This window comes from Macaca nemestrina, chromosome 4 (assembly GCF_043159975.1).
Source record: "Macaca nemestrina isolate mMacNem1 chromosome 4, mMacNem.hap1, whole genome shotgun sequence".
Taxonomy (NCBI): domain Eukaryota; kingdom Metazoa; phylum Chordata; class Mammalia; order Primates; family Cercopithecidae; genus Macaca; species Macaca nemestrina.
Window position 1 is genome coordinate 365,557 of NC_092128.1, and position 12,539 is coordinate 378,095.

The 12,539-nt window shown below is 48.5% G+C and overlaps 1 long non-coding RNA gene across 3 annotated transcripts in view; it reads right to left on the reverse strand.

Annotated features, from left to right (window-relative positions):
• The window catches only part of LOC139362661 (uncharacterized), a 38,415-nt gene that overhangs the window by 10,721 nt on the left and 15,155 nt on the right, over window positions 1-12,539 (reverse strand). The window contains exons 5-6 of one of the 3 annotated variants that reach the window (XR_011621791.1): window positions 12,008-12,055; window positions 1,646-3,009 (exon numbers count right to left, since the gene is read on the reverse strand). This is a non-coding gene — a long non-coding RNA (uncharacterized lncRNA). Of the gene's footprint in view, window positions 1-888; window positions 3,010-12,007; window positions 12,056-12,539 lie in introns of those variants that run through there. The other 2 variants (XR_011621790.1, XR_011621794.1) reach the window with 2 other exon arrangements.

Here is a 12,539-nt window from a genome sequence, read left to right on the forward strand (position 1 = left end):
GGAATCTACTCCTGGTGAAGATGCTGCAAACATTGCTGAAATGACAATAAGCAATTTAGAATATCACATAAATTTAGCTGATAAAGGAGTAGCAAGGTCTGAGAGGATGACTCTCACTTTGAAAAACGTTCTACTGTGGGTAAAATGCCATCAAACAGCATGGCATGCTACAGAGAAATCTTCTATGAACCAATGTGGCATACTTCATCGTGGTCTGGTTTTTTTAAAATTGCCACAGGCACCCCAACCTTCAGCAGCACCACTCTGATCAGTCAGCAGCCACCAACACTGAGGCAAAACCCTCCACCAGCAAGAAAATTAGGACTCACTGAGGGCTCAGATGATCATCAGCATTTTTAGCAACAAAGACAGGCATGTTGTCTTTTAGACATAATGCTGTTGCAAACTTAATAGACAGACAACAGTACAGTATAAACGTAACCTCCATATGCAACGGGAAACCCAAAACTGCGTGTGTCTGGCTTTGTTGCGGGGGTCTGCAAGTGAGCCTGCAACGTTCCCCAGCTGTGCCTACCTGTGGCCTGTCCCTAGAAGTTTGCTCCTCGTGGCTGTGCTGTCTGAAGGCCTGAGCATAACTTGCACACAGACGCCGCCTCACCTCTTCTCTAGAGCACTGACCAGCATCCCGTGGCCCTGCAGGCACCTCCAAGAGTGCATCTGGCACAGAAGCGTCACCCGACCAAACCAAAGCAATGGGAACCCTGCCTGACTGCACAAGGAAGGGGGTTCCTGGCTCCACCAGGAAATCAAGTTACCTCAGCAACGGTGTGTCTGCGTGTATGTATGAGTTTTAAACAACTACAACACGGTGTGCGTGTGCGTATGAGTTTTAAACAACTACAACACGGTGTGCGTGTGCGTATGAGTTTTAAACAACTACAACACGGTGTGCGTGTGCGTATGAGTTTTAAACAACTACAACACGGTGTGCGTGTGCGTATGAGTTTTAAACAACTACAACACGGTGTGCGTGTGCGTATGAGTTTTAAACAACTACAACACGGTGTGCGTGTGCGTATGAGTTTTAAACAACTACAACACGGTGTGCGTGTGCGTATGAGTTTTAAACAACTACAACACGGTGTGCGTGTGCGTATGAGTTTTAAACAACTACAACACGGTGTGCGTGTGCGTATGAGTTTTAAACAACTACAACACGGTGTGCGTGTGCGTATGAGTTTTAAACAACTACAACACGGTGTGCGTGTGCGTATGAGTTTTAAACAACTACAACACGGTGTGCGTGTGCGTATGAGTTTTAAACAACTACAACACGGTGTGCGTGTGCGTATGAGTTTTAAACAACTACAACATGGTGGCAAAAGCAAGCCCCTCTGGAGGATAAAGAAAAGCTGAAAGACTCCACTGCACTTAGCAGACGGGGCGAGGGAGGAGCCCTGCTCCACATGCTTCTCCAGCCACAGGGTCTGGACCTTCAGGCATGTGTGCTTAGAGACGTGGAGTTCTGTCAAATGAGCCCCCCAGAAGCTTCCGGTGAGAACCTGTCTAGAACTGTTGTGTGGGCTGTGGTTTGACTTAACCATCGGCTTGTAGATAAACTGCCATTTATACATGTGAATAAGGTATTCATCCAGTGATAATCCAACACGTGATAATCACATACCGTTGAATTTTCAAAAGTAACTGGTGTAGCTAATTATCTGTCTCAGTTTGGCAGCCTCTGAGGTGTCACTTACAATCTGTGCGCTCGGCTCACAAACCTGAAGTATCCGCCCAGTGCTAGGTCGTACAGTCTCTCATCTTTCTGAAACAAAAGTTCTGAATTGTGGTGCCACAGAGAAGGGACACTCGGGTCCGTGGTGGGGGCTGAGCCTGTGGACGCTCAGAACTCAGTGACGAGCGGCTGCAGTCACGGGAGCACAGGCACCTTGACCAGGAGAGACCGAGGGACCCCCTTGAGCCGCCCCTTCTCACACGGAGGACGGGCAGCCCTGGAGGTCGGGGCTTGGGGCCTAGGCCACCCACACGCATGGGCTTTCCTACCCCCTTCTGATTCAGGACTGAGGAATCCAGGAACCCTGGGGAGCTCACAGGCACCAGGGACTGATACCCTGCAAGGGCATCAGCCATAGGCCACAGGACAGAGGACAACCACCTCAGTGAGCACACCCCAGAGTCTCGTGCTGAGAACAGAGCGTCATCTGGAGAAGTGAATTCTGACTCCACAGACAAAGTTAGGACAGTTGTTCAGGACAGCCACAGGCACGTGTCAAATGGAGGTGAGGAGGAGGAACCAGCCTCTGTGGGCTCCAACCTGCATAAAGCCGCCCAAATTCTAAGTCTCACTCCACTCACTCCAGGCAGCAGAGCTGAGAGCAGCTCTCTCCAGCATCCTCAGCCGCTGCCAGGCCGGCCGGCTCTCAGCACAGGTCGTAAACATTCTCACTTTCCTCGTGCCAAAAATACATCAGTTCCAAAACAGAAAAATGATATTGTTCAGAGGTGAGGCAGGTGTGTTAGGAAAGAACAACACAGGCCTCATTGGATATGGCAAGAAGCACAGCCCCTTCCAGAAGAAACAGAGGCCCTGAGCCAGGAAGGACGCTGTATCTGCTGAGTGGCCGAACGCTGTCAGGGGTCGGGGCATCCTGTCATTCACTTCTCAGAACAGACCTGCGAGTGAAGAACTGCATTTCACAGATTAGGAAACGGCCCCGGAGAGCCTCGGTGACATGCACGAGGTCCCCAGCTCCGCGGCGGGTGAGCCAGGCTCCAAGCGCCGGCTTTCCTGGCTGCATGTCCTGGAGGGACGAACTTGGGGGTGAGAAGGAAATGGGGGCCTGGCGGGGTCTCTAGGGTTTGCATTTTGTGTCTTCATGTAGGTGGCGAATTTGAGAAACTCTAATGGACGATTTTACTCTGCTGAGCTCTAGGGGGGTCTCTGAGAAGCGATGCCTGCGTTTTCCTCCTGACAAGGTCTCAGCTGGAAGTTGTCTCCTACCTTTTGTACCAAGTTTCCTGGTGACCCTGTCAGAGGAGAGAAAACCACAGGTTAGCAATCCCCACTATACTCATTCCAAACGCAGCCCATCGTGATCTAAAAGCCAGCAGGGCCGTCGCAGGACTCCACGTTTCCCTGGGGGTGTTACTTCCCGCACACTGACCAGCACGTGATACTGCCAACACTTTGCAGCTTCAACCCATAATACGGGGAAAAAGATAAAATAAAGAGGCTGGACATGGTGGCTCACACCTGAAATCCCAGCACTTTGGGAGGCCAAGGTGGGAGGATTGCTTGAGCCTAGAGGTTGAGACCAGCCTGAGCAACAGAAGAAGACCCTAGCTCTTTTAAAAAAACTAAAAGAGTGTAATTATATTGCTTGTTCCACAAAAGATAAATGCTTGAGGGGACGGACACCCCATTATCCGTGATGTGATCGGCATGCATTGCATGCCCGTAACAAAGCATCTCATGTACCCCATAAATATATATGCCGACTGTGTACCCACAAAAATTAAAAATAAAAGTGCTTTAAAGAGAGAAAAGAAAACCCACAGGTGGCAGGCAGAGATTCCGGCTGCCTCCAGTGCATCCGCGTGGATGTTGGCATTTCATCCTCGTCTCAGAGAAAGCAGTTCCCACCTCCTCCCGCTGTCTGCGGAGGGGTTTGGACTCTCAGCGTCTTGGCTACGCTGGCATTCTTCCTGCTCAGGGAGCCAGCCGTTCCCGGACCCCGCTAAGAAGACCTAACCATGGATGGCGTCATGATCGCCAGGCCGTCCTCCATTCTTTCACCCTCTTGGGACCTGGAATTCCATCTTGCTTCCCTATTGTGTCTGTCCACGGGGCCAGTCACATGGTAAGTACTCAACAAGTATTTGCCAAATGAAGGAATACACTGTATGAAGGAAAAATCGAAAATGCCACCTCTGAAGATTGGAAATCAGAACTAACAAGAATCCAAGTGAGACATCTGAGCTCAGCAGGAGACTTCCCAGCAGTCGTGTTCTCTGTGACAATGTGACTCACGAGGCTGCCGGGCGGGGAGCGGAGGACTCTTAAATATCATATGAGAATGTGAAGTGATCACCTCAGCAACGATCCCCTCGAGACTGAGCCAGGACAACAACAGGTTTCGGTGGCTGCTGACGGTCAGTCAGGAGCACTGGGTAGGACGGAGCTGGCCACCCGCTGGTTTCTGCGTTGGTCAGAAATGCTAGGCCAGGGGTTCTCCTCACAGGCCCAGGGGAGGAACCAGCACAGGGTGGTTTGAGGAGAGAAGATGGGACAGAGCCCCAGGGGCAGCCTGGCACGTTGGGTCTGGATACTGTGATCCCAGAGCCTGCATCTTAGCACTGTGCGGCCTCACCCTTCTTCTTCTTCCACCTGTGCGTGGAAATACAGCACGAACACACGAAGGCAGATGCCAAGTCTCTCCACCTCAAGACACGTGTAGCACACAGAGCTGCGGAGGGCAGGCAGATGAACCATGAGCACTCCAGACATAGGAGCCCGGGCAGGAGCCGCTGTCAGGACAGAGGACACCTTTCCACACCCGCCTGGCTTCAGAAGGTCCTGGGTCAAAGAAGAATTCTCTTTTTATGTATATATGTTGAAAGAATTTCAGACTGGCAAGCAAGCAGCTTCGACTGTCTCTTAAAATACCTAGGGAGTTTGTTCTTTCTTTATTAGCAAAAAGCCAAGTTTTAAGGATTAAATTTTTCATAAGAACTTAGGGAAAATGTGGGGAAACAAACATCTTCTGTTCGTGGAGGAAACTCTGGGTGTCTTCAACATGAAGGGCTCCTGGAGGCCTCGTGAGAACCACACAGTGACCCAAGACAGGACCTCAGCCGCCTCCTGAAGGCAGCGGGGAGGCTGCACGTTTTACAGGTGATCTGGACATTGTTAGATGCTACAAATAAGAGCCAAGGAAAAGATGTTAAGCGTCTGGGTGAGTCAGGAAAACCTGGAGCATGAGTGGAATCACTGCTTCCTGACACGTTCCCTCTCCGTAGGAAACGGCCCTGGGCAGAAAACAAGACCCTGAGGAGAGGGGAGTGTGGACACAGGTCGGGAGTGTGGACGGGGTCCTGGGGTCCCCACTGAGGAGAGGGGAGTGTGGACACAGGTCGGGAGTGTGGAGGGGGATCCCCCCTTAGGAGAAGGGAGTGTGGATGAAGGTGGGGGTGTGGAGGGGGGTCCCCACACTGGGATTTCCATCTGGGGTCCGCATTTCAAGCTTCATCCACCAGCCTTCGCACTCCTCAGGAGGTCCCCAAATCCAAGTCATGAGAGGCTGATACGCAGAAGCTCGACCGTGGGTGCGCAGCTGGCAGCGAGGGTGGGCAGAGCCCTGTCTTCCTGTCAGAGCTAACCGCAGGAAGGCCGAGGGGCGTGGGCTGGGGACCGGTACGTGGGACCCCGAGCAGAAGGGACGGATGGGCAGCCTCTCTTCTGTGGCCTGTGCAAAGCGCTGGGTCTCCCTCCTTTCTCTCAGCTTAACTGCTGCAAAGACTGCCCCTTACCTTCTGCCGGATGAGCCTTCCTGGCAGATGGTCGCATATTAACCCTTCATCAAGGTGCAGTTAAATCTGTGTCCGGGGGCATTTCCCCCTCCCCCTCCCTTCCCCCTCCCTCCCTCAGCCCCGGCAGCCGCTGCACTCGTTACTGTCTCCATGGTTTTACCTTTTCCACAATGTCATAGAGTTGGAATCACACAACGTGTGGCCTTTTCAGATTGGCCCCTTCACCTAGTAATATACAGTTAAGGTTCCTCCAGGTCTTTTCATGGCTTAATAGCTGTTTTTCTTCAGCAACAAAGAATATTCCCTGGTCTGGATGCACCACAGTCCACTCACCCATTCACCCACTGAGGGGCATCTCAGTTACTTCCAAGTTCGGGCAACTGTGAATGAAGCTGCTGTAAACACGCACGTGCGGACTCTTGTGGAACGTAAGGTTTCAGCTCTTTGGGTAAATACAAAGGAGTGTGGCTGCTGGATGATATGGTAATAGGAGGTTAAATTTCAGGAAAAGCCGCCAAGCCGTCCTCCACAGTGGCTGTAGCATTTTGCATTCCACCGGCAATGAATGAAAGTTCCTGCTGCTCCATGTCCTGGCCTGCATTTGGTGTTGTCAGTGTTCCAGACTTTGGCAATTCTATTTATTTATTTATTTAAAGTCAGAGTCTCGCTCTGTTGCCCAGGCTGGAGTGCAGTGGCACGATCTCGGCTCACTGCAACCTCTGGCTCCCGGGTTCATGCCATTCTCCTGCCTCAGCCTCCCGAGTAGCTGGGACTACAGGTGCCCACCACCACGCCCAGCTAATTTTTTGCATTTTTAGTAGAGACGGGGTATCACCGTGTTAGCCAGGATGGTCTCGATCTCCTGGCCTCATGACCTGCCCACCTCAGCCTCCCAAAGTGCTGGGATTATAGGCGTGAGCCACGGTGCCCGGCCTATTTTTTATTTTTTGAGACAAAGTCTCATTCTGTCACCCAGGCTGGAGTGCAGTGGTGCAATCTCGGCTCACTGCAACCTCCGCCTCCTAGGTTCAAGCAACAATCCTGCCTCAGCCTCCCGAGCAGTTGGGACTACAGGTGTGCATGATCATGCCTGGCTAATTTTGTATTTTTAGTAGAGACAGAGTTTCACCATGTTGGCCAGGCTGGTCTCGAACTCCTGACTTCAGGTGATCCATCCTGCTTGGTTACCAAAGTTCTGGGATACAGGTGTGAGCCACCGCACCTGGCCGACTTTGGCCATTCTAATAGGTGTACAGGGGCATCTCGTTGTTTTAATTTGTGTTTCCTTGAACATGCAATTTGGTGCATCTTTTCATGTGCTTGTTTGCCATCTGCAGATCTTCAGCAAGCATCTGTTAGGGTCTTTACATCATTTTTAATAGGGTTGTTGTTTTCTTATAGTTAGGTTTTAAGAGTTCTTTATGTATTTTGGATACCAGTCCTGTATCAGATGTGTGTTCTGCAAATACTTTCTCCCTGTCATCTCATTCTCTTGATGCATTCTGGGTTTTAGGAATGAAAGGTTTGTTCCTTGTTTTCTTCTTTTCTACTCAACTCTGCTTCACACTTTTCCACCACTGCCTCTCTGCCACCTGTTCACAACCATGTGCATCTTTCCACACTGTATCCACGTTCAGAGAATTATATACAAACGTGTATCTATGTACATATACATAGACATATATAAAATTAAATACATGTATGTGGGGGTATTTTGCCATTTTTGCTTTATAAAGATAGAATCGCATTATAAATGCATCCTTGCATCTTATCTTTCTTCTTCAATGATGCCTCAAGGAAATCCCTGCAAGTTAACTGGTATAGACCGACTTCATTTTCCTAACGGCGGCTTGAAACTCCACCGTGTGAATGCACCATCATTCACTGAATCACTTCTAGATCGTGAGGCGCTGGCTTTGTTTCTGGACATTTGCTACAAATGCTGCTGAAGCACACACCTCGGACACCTGAGCTGGCACACTGGCCCTCCTGTATCCATGGCACATATTGCCAGGAGTGCAGCTGATATGTTGAAAATATGCATATTCTTTATCTTGGCAGATGTTGCCATATCACTTCAAAAAAGAGTCTAACGGTGTGTCTTACCACATGGCTCTCCCTACTTGCCGAGACCAACAGCTCTTTCTAGCCACCCTGTCTGGCTCTCTTTGCTGATAAAAAGAACTCTAAACCCTTTATGAAGCCCTCCAAGGCCCTATAATTGACATCGACCTTTACCTCTCTCTTACTTCCCACTCTATTTTCTTTTCTTTCTTTCTTTCTTTTTTTTTTTTTTTTTTTTAGATGAAGTCTGGCTCTGTGGCCCAAGCTGGAGTGCAATGGTGCTATCTTGGCTCACTGCAACCTCCACCTCCAGCGTTCAAGTGATTCTCCTGCCTCAGCCTCCCAAGTAGCTGGAACTACAGGCGTGCACAACCACACCTGGCTAATTTTTGTATTTTTAGTAGAGATGGGGTTTCATCACGTTGGCCAGGCTGGTCTCAAACTCCTTACCTCTGGTGATCCGCCCACCTCGGCCTCCCAAAGTGCTGGGATTTCAGGCATGAGCCACCACACCCAGCCTATTTCCCACTCTTCTTTGTGAACCCTGTTCCAGCCACCTGCCAACTCTGTTCCTCAATCAATTTCTACATATTATCATTTCTGAGCTCACACTGCTCGGTGGGAATGTCCTGGCCCACTCCCCATTTCATGAGTTCCGTGATCCTTCAGACCCAAAGTCTCATCATCACCACCAAGTCCTGACCCGTGCTGGGACACTCTGTGCTCCAGAGTCCATCGGCCTAATCTCTGCATCATACTTGGAGATGCAGGGAGGGTGAGTGGCTGCTCAGAGTCATGGATAGGAGGTGGTGGGAAGTGGCAGAGCCCACGTGACAGTGCCTTGGATTTGGAGACAGTGTGACTGTTCTCTGCTCAGTGTGATCTGACACCAAATTCTGAGGTGAGGAAGTTTTTCTGAGGGCCCAGTGCCTGCTTTCCCTTTCTTGATTCTAATTCGTTTCTCCAGGGAGAGTCATTCCTCTAAGAAGACCCCCACTGCCTGAGGTTCATGGCTCAGGTGTCATCCTGAGTGGTCTTCTATGACCCCAGTCACCCTATTTACTTTCCCCATTACCTTCCCCAGCTGGCATCTTCTATATTTCACTTATTTATCTTGACTCTTACATAACTCTAAGCACTAGAGGCAAGGTCCATGACAGCAGGATTCCATCCTCTTGGGTTACTGCTGCCTCAGTAAATGTGGGATGGTTGGATGCATGCATGCATGAACGATGCACAGATGAATGGATGGATGCATGAAAGGATTGATGGATGAAAGGATGCATGGATGATAGATGGGTAAATGCATGAATGGAAGGATTCATGAATGGATGAATGGATGGGTGGCTCCATGAATGGATGAACGAATGCATGCATTATTAATGGATAGCTGGACGGATAGATGCATGCATGCGTGAATGAATGGATGAATGGATGCACGGAGGGATACATGAATGCATGGATGAGTGGATAAGTGCATGGATGGATGAATGGATGGATGCATAGATGGATGGATGAATGGGTGCATGGATGGATGGATGGTTGGATGGATGGTTGGATGGATGGATGGATGGATACTTGGATGGACGGACAGATGGATGGATGGATGGATGGATGCACGGATGGATGAATGCATAGATAGATGGATGGATACCTGAATAGATGAATGAATGCATAGATGGATGGATGAATGGATGCATGCATGGATGGATGAATGGATGCATGCATGGATGGATGGATGCATGGATGGATACATGAATGCATAGATGAGTGGATGAGTGCATGGATGGATGGATGGATGGATACTTGGATGGATGGATGGATGGATGGATGCATGGATAGATGGATGGGTGCATGGATAGAGGAACAGATGCATAGATGGATTGATGAATGATGCATGGATGGATGGATGGATGCATGGATGGATGGATGCATAGATGGATGGATGGATGGATGGATGCATGGATGGATGGATGCATGGATGGATGGATGGTGCATGGATGCATGGATGAATGGATGGATGGATGCACAGATGGATGGATGGATGCATGAATAGATGGATGACGCATAGATGGATGGATGCATGAATTGATGGATGATGCATGCATGGATGGATGGATGGATGGGTAGGTGGATGGATGCACAGATGGATGGATGGATGGATGCATGCATGCATGAATAGATGGATGATGCATAGATGGATGGATGCACAGATGAATGGATGCATACATGGATGAATGCATGAATGGATGGATGAATGGATGCATAGATAGATGGATGGTGCATAGATGGATGGATGAATGCATGCATGGGTGCATGAATTTATGGATGGTTGGATTGATGAATGGGTACATGGATGAATAGATGGATGGATACATGGATGGATGCATGGATAGTGTATGGATGCATAAATGCATGGATGGATGAAGGTATTGATGGATAGATGAATAGATGGATATGTGCATGAATGAATGGAAACACTGATAATGGATGGATGCATGGATAATGGGTGAATGGATGAATGAATGGATAGATGTGTGCATGGATGGATGGATGGGTGCATGGATGAATGCCTGGATAATGGATGGATGCATAGATGGATGGATGAATACATGGATTTATGGATGAATAGATGGACAGATGCAAGGATAATGGATGGACTCATGAGTGGATGCATGAGTGGATTCATAAATGCATGTATGGATGAATGCATGCATGGATTAATGGATGCATGAATGGACAGATTCATGGATAATGGATGAATGCATGGAATGATGGATGGATGAATGGATGAATGTACACATGGATGGATGGATGGATAGATGAATCATACATAGGTACATGGATGCATTGATGGATGCATGCATAAATGGATGGATGGATGGATGGATGGATGGATGGATGGATGGATGGGTGGATAGATGCATGGATGCATGGAAGGACAGAATGGTTCTCTTTTCCTCTCCTCTATGGAAATTGATGATGTACACTTCTAATCTACCTTGTGTACTAAAGGCAATCTCTTTCCCCAACTACAATTCCCATAACCTATTAGAATATCACTAGCAGTCAAATAATTTTGAACTGTCACCAACTTAGTTTAAGCCTAGTTAATCCACTTAGCAAAGACCATTACTCAAGTATAATTACATTTCTTCTTCTGAAATGACACCATTAAATTCAATAAATATTTGTTAAATAAATAGCAAGATGCCATTTCTGGAAACACTGGAGCAGTTGACCAGCATACAGGAAGATAAGAAGATGTTGAGTATGACCCTGAACTCTGAACTACCTGTTTTGTATCTCTTGGAGAAAATGTGAGTGCACACAGCATGCAATTCAGGCAGAGGCTCCCCAAAGCCTGCAGGAGCTTTTCTAATTGCATGTTCATTATGAACACATAATTAAACTGGTAACATTAATTTTCAATTAGAGGAGCACATTAAAGTTTTGGTGTCTGGGCATTCATGTGGACATAATCCCTGAGTAATTAAAACACAGCCTTCATTTCAGAGGACAAAGTGCAATCTGTGACCTGCCTTGATGAAAAAAAATGGGAAAGGAAAGTCCTGAGAGTGACACTGGCTTACAGGAGAACCAACACATTTTTGTGCCTGCAAGAGATGTGTTCTGGCTTGTAGACTCTGGGAGCAGTTCCCAGTGGGGTCACCACCCCTCACAGGCTCCTGAACAAACCCATCCTCTACTTGGTACTGACCACAGTAGTTTTTGAGGCCCAGGACAAATCACACCTTTTTTTTTTTTTTTTTGCCAATATCATCCTTTCTATTACATCAAGTTAAAATTGCCCTCAAGAGTTACCTTGCAGAGGAAAATGTCAGTAAAGATCCCCAGTGGCAGTCTGGAGCAGGTGTGGACAGGGAACTGCTGTTGACCGCCCTTGACCAATGAGCCCCGGGCTATCCCAGTGAGAAGAGCAAAGGTGTCCACCGTTGCTAAAGTGTCATGTGGGTTTCAGTGCCACCCAGTGGAGTTAGCACCTTCTTCCTGGGAAGATCTGACCCTGCAGCTGGCTGGCCCCCAAGCTAAGGGCTGGAATCACAATCTGCTCTGAAGAGGGCATGGACCATTCATATGGCCTGGGAGCAGCATAGGCACTTAGGGACAAGCACTGAGTGAGCAGCCCAGCTTTCCCTGGAGACTAAAACCCATTCCCATGTGTCAGCTATGAGCTCACTCCCTGCACCTCCTCCATCCTCTCTTGACCTATTGTTGGAGAGCAGCAGACAAGGTTCAGGAATGAGGCTATGCAGCCAAGGTGGACGAGACAAAGGAAAAGAGGGAGACAAAAGGTACTTGGACCCACACCATGTCCACTCCCTTGTTTTTTGACGCTTCACACTTTAGGTTCTGGAAAGATTCACCACCCAGAGTCTTTCTCCCCATGTTATCCAAAATAAAAACTTACTGAGCAGCTCTTATGTGCCAGGCTCTGCATCAGGCACTTAGGGTATATCTGTGAACAAGCAAAACACAAAATGGACCTTCATCCTGAAGGGCCCACGTTGACCTCCAAGCATGCCCACCCCACAGAGACTCATCGATACGGTTTGGCTGTATCCCCACCCCAACCTCATCTTGAATTGTAGCTCCCATAATTCCCATGTATTGTGGGAGGGACCTGGTGGGAGATAACAGAATCATGGGGGCAGTTTCCCCCATACTGTTCTTGTGGTAGTGAGTAAGTCTCATGAGATCTGATGGGTTTATAAGGGGAAACCTCTTTTACTTGGTTCCCTCATTTTCTCTCGTCTGTTGCCACATAAGACCTGGCTTTCACCTCCCACCATGATTGTGAGGCCTCCTCAGTCATGTGGAACTGTGAGTCCGTTAAACCTCTTTTTCTTTATAAGTTACCCAGTCTCGGGTATGGCTTTATCAGCAGCATGAAAACGGACTCGTACAGTAAATTGGTACCAGTGCAGTGGGGTGCTGCTGTG